The following is a 5,000-nucleotide window of genomic DNA, read 5'->3' as shown; positions in this document are numbered from 1 at the left end:
ACGTCTGTCACTCTCTCTGTCTCTACGTCTCTCTCTGTGTCTCTACGTCCCTCTCTCTCTCTGTCTGTCTCTCCCACCCTCCCTCCCTCTCTCTCTTTCTCTCTATCCCTCCCTTCCCTCTCTAGCTCTCTCTCTCTATCTCCCTCCCTTCCCTTCCTCTCTTTCTCTCTCTCTTTCCACGAACCACACACCCCTGATCATTCGCCAATCCCCTTCTCACACTGCACAGCCCCTCCTTCGCCCCGCCCGTGAGTGTCGGCGCGAGGCAGGGTGAGGGCGTGGGGCCGGCACTAGCTGGCACTCCATGGCACCAGAGAGACCGAGAGTGATAGTTCAGCGTGGGAACCGAAACGTGCTCGGCGCAAAAGCTCGTTCCTGAGTGCCAGGTGAGGCCGGAGGGTCAACTCCTGCTTGGGGACTCCGAGTGGCACTCCGTCTGCGACTCCAGTGCCGTGTCGACGTGCCTGCCAAGTGGCACTCCCGATCGCGCCTCTGAGAGCCTCGCCGGCGGTCAGCCTCGGTTCGGGTCACGCTGGGAGTCTGTAGTCATGCTGGAGAAGGATGAAGAGCACGATGGCGAACTTGTATGTTTATGTAAGTGTATGTGTATGTATATGTATAAATAGATAAACAAATATGAATATATTTAAATATACACACACACACACAAATATGTGTGTGTGTGAGAGCACATGAATGAGTATGAACGCATGTGTGTGCGTATATACGTACGTACGGATGTATTTATGTACGCGTATGTGAGTGCATATGCGTCTGCACATACATACTGCACATAGAAGCTGCCATCCACTCCGCTCACGCGCTCCCTCTCCATTCCTTGCCCAAACTCCCTCTCCATTCCTTGCCCAAACTCCCTCTCCATTCCTTGCCCAAACTCCCTCTCCATTCCTTGCCCAAACAACCTTCCTCAAAAGTGAAGCAAACAAATTTACTTCGCCCCATCGACGCCCGCGCCGGTCGCCGACGGAACGGACACCGATCCACCCGACTCGATAATCTCCCCGACTCGAAGGAGGGGATTTTCCTTATTTACCCTATTCCCCTCGTTAGCGTCCTCCTCCTCCTCTTCCTCCTCCTCCTCTCCCATCCTTCCTTCCTCGCTTCCTTTGTGACTCGTCCATCCGCCCAATATCGTATCTTGCCGCGGCGCCGGGGAGAGAGTTATATGCACTCAGCTGCAACTTCGCCAATGGAATATATAAGCATACTTTGGTCAGGAATTCATTACATGAGACAATGGAGCCCAATTACTGGACTGACGAGGGGATGTTATTTGAGAGCACAACACGGGAAGTTAAAGACAGGGAAGGTCCCCCTCCACTGCCGGGGCCTTTGTTTTGTATGGTGAAGAGGAGGGGGAGCGTTGGGGACCGAGAGGGGGAGTTGGGGGAGGAAGAGGGGGAGCTAGGGGGCGCTAGGGAGCGTTGGGGACCGAGAGGGGGAGTTGGGGGAGGAAGAGAGGGAGCTAGGGGGCGCTAGGGAGCGTTGGGGAGCAAGAGGGAGAGTTGGGGGAGGAAGAGGGGGGGCTAGGGGGAGCTAGGGAGCGTTGGGGAGCGAGAGGGGAGTTGGGGGAGGAGGAGGGGGAGTTGGGGAGAGAGAGACGGGGTCCTAGGGAGCGTTGGGGAGCGAGAGGGGGAGGTGGGGGACGAAGAGGGGGAGCTAGGGGGCGTTGGGGAGCGAGAGGGGGAGGTGGGGGACGAAGAGGGGGAGCTAGGGAGCGTTGGGGAGGAAGAGGGGAGTTGGGGGAGGAAGAGAGGGAATTGAGGGACGAAGAGGGGGAGCTAGGGAGCGTTGGGGAGCGAGAGGGGGAGGTGGGGGAGGAAGAGGGGGAGCTAGGGAGCGTTGGGGAGCGAGAGGGGGAGTTGGGGGAGGAAGAGGGGGAATTGAGGGACGAAGAGGGGGAGCTAGGGAGAGTTGGGGACGAAGAGGGGGAGTTGGGGGAGGAAGAGGGGGAGCTAGGGGGCGTTGGGGAGCGAGAGGGGGAGGTGGGGGACGAAGAGGGGGAGCTAGGGAGCGTTGGGGAGGAAGAGGGGAGTTGGGGGAGGAAGAGAGGGAATTGAGGGACGAAGAGGGGGAGCTAGGGAGCGTTGGGGAGCGAGAGGGGGAGGAAGAGGGGGAGCTAGGGAGCGTTGGGGAGCGAGAGGGGGAGTTGGGGGAGGAAGAGGGGGAATTGAGGGACGAAGAGGGGGAGCTAGGGGGCGCTAGGGAGCGTTGGGGAGCAAGAGGGGGAGTTGGGGGAGGAAGAGGGGGAGCTAGGGAGCGTTGGGGAGAAAGAGGGAGTTGGGGGAGGAAGAGGGGGAGTTAGAGAAGGAAGAGAGGGAGCTAGGGAGCGTTGGGGAGCGAGAAGGGGAGTTGGGGGAGGAAGAGGGGGAGCTTGGGAGCGTTGGGGAGCGAGAGGGAGCAAGAGGGGGAGTTCGGGGAGGAAGAGGGGGAGCTAGGGAGAGTTGGGGGAGGAAGAGGGGCAGTTGGGGGACGAAGAGGGGGAGCTAGGGAGAGTTGGGGGAGGAAGAGGGGCAGTTGGGGGAGCTAGGGAGCGTTGGGGAGCAAGAGGGGGAGCTAGGGAGCGTTGGGGGACGAAAAGGGGGGAGCTAGGGAGCGTTGGGGGACGAAAAGGGGGAGCTAGGGAGAGGGGGAGTTGGGGAAGCAGAAGGGGGAGCCACGAGAGGGAAGAAAGGGAGTTGGGGGAGCTTGGGAGAATTGGGTGAGGAAGAGGGAGAACTAGGGAGAGTTGGGGGAGCTAAGGGGAGGAAAAAGGGGAAAGAGGGGGAAATGGAAAGGAAAAGGGGAGGAGTTAGAGAGGGTGGAATAGGATGGGGAGTAGGAGGGGAAAAAGGAAAGGGGAAGGGAACAGAAAGGAGCTGGGGAAGGAAGAGGGGAAAGGAGGAAAAAGGGGAAGAGGAGAAGGAGTAAGAGACAGGGGAACAGGAGAGAAAGGGAAGGGGATGGTTAAGGATTGGGGAAGGGAAGAGGGGGGGGAGGAGGAGGACGAGGAGGAGGAAGAGAGGGAAGAGAAGGAAGACAAAGAGAAGTTGAAGGAAGAAGAGAAAGCGAGGAAGAGGAAGCGAGGAAGGAAAGGAGGAGGAAGAGGAAGAAAAGGAAGAGGAAGAAGAGGAAGAAAAGGGGGAGGAGGAGGAAGAAAAGGAGGAGGAGGAAGAGGAAGAGGAGGATGAAGAAGAGGAAGAGAGGAAGAAGAGGAAGCGAGGAAGAAAAGGAGGAGGAGGAGGAGGAAGAGGAAGACGTATCTGATGAGAATGAAGAGGAATCACAATCTGCATTTCATCCCAGCACAAAGTCCAATTCTTGCAACAACCCCGCACAAACCATACGCATATAAGTTAGACCATAATTTCCCATACATTCTCCAAAGAAGCAATATGCAAATGCGTGTGTATGGTAATTAGATAAAGTCTGTCGTATCACAAGATGAAAAAAATAAATAAATACAAAAATGATAGAAAAATAATAAAATAAAAATAATAAAGAATAATAAAATAAAAATAATAAAAATAATAAAAAAGAATAAAATAAAAATAATAAAAATAATAAAAAAGAATAAAATAAGAATAATAAAAATAATAAAAAATAATAAAATAAAAATAATAAAAAATAAAAAAATAAAAAAATAATAAAGAATAAAATAAAAATATATAATAATAAAATAGACACGTCTACACACATAGTATAAAACTTATAAAAGCCTCTGCATATAAAATACAAAAATCGAAATAGATACACAACAAGGCCGAGGGTTATAAGTAGTCACTTATACAAACGACCATAACCATTCCCAAGCATAAGGTTAGACACGAGAGATCGTTTAGACTGATGTCCGAGACTGAGACATCATAGCCATCAGCATCGATTCTGCAAGATGGCACTTCTGTCTCTGCAAAAGACATCGATTGCCTTCTCATGCTGTGGCTTAGAAGGCTTACATAATTTAGTTCCAGCTACGGAGAGGAATTTGGTTATTATTTTTTGGGGGTTGTGGCTTATTTTTTTTTATTGCAAGTAAGGGGGCGGGGGAATGGGGAGATATATTTCGAAATTTTATGTCTAAATCTGGATTTTCAGAATCTGTACTATTATTAGGAATGGCATGGTATGGTTACTTATTCTGGTGTTTCCTGGTTTAAGTTAAGTTAATTAAGTTTATTTACCACCCTGGCTAACTGCTCAGGCGTGGGCAATCGTGATTACAGTGTGTTACATATATTCACGTACATTCGACAGAGTACAGTATTCTGTGATTACAGTAATTATACATGGTAAAATGGGAATATGTCATACAGCATGCAAACGTATATTACTTTTGATCTACCTTTGCCTTTGTGTTTACATAAAAGTGTTCTGTGGTGCGTTCTATGATCATGATAGTTTTACATAGTAAAATTAGAATATAGGATGAGTATATCTTCCAATGTATCATATTCTATAAAATAATCACATAGTTCTTTATACCTCATGTTAGTTGGTCTGAAAGGCTGTATCACATGACACTCCGAGATATAATGCTCAGGTGTTCACTTATTTTCCTCGTTACAGTCTACACCTAGATTCATCTGCACTTCTTGCATCTTGCAGTACAATGACTGGATGGGTTGTAGATCCTTCGATTCTGAAGTAGTAGTTCATTATTCTTAGGGCGACAGCGTTGTATTGATTGCAACGACCTTTGCAATATGATAGAAGTGATTTTCGGTCGATAGTTCACTGATCGACAGTTGATTGCCGTATAACGTATTGATAATTCCATTCATGTGGAGATCATTAGGGCAGAAGTGATTATTATTTGGCATTCCACTAATCGACAGTCGAGTGCCGTATATCGAATCGTTAATGCCATCCATGTGGTGATCATTAAGGTAAAATTATTTTTATTCGACGTTCCACTGATCGACAGTCGAGTGCCGTATATCGTATTGTCAATTCCATCCACGTGGAAATCAAACTGCATGTGGCTATTGCATCAAATACCT

Source organism: Penaeus vannamei, chromosome 31 (genome assembly GCF_042767895.1).
Source record: "Penaeus vannamei isolate JL-2024 chromosome 31, ASM4276789v1, whole genome shotgun sequence".
NCBI classification, from domain to species: Eukaryota; Metazoa; Arthropoda; class Malacostraca; order Decapoda; family Penaeidae; genus Penaeus; species Penaeus vannamei.
This window is presented reverse-complemented; position numbering follows the sequence as displayed.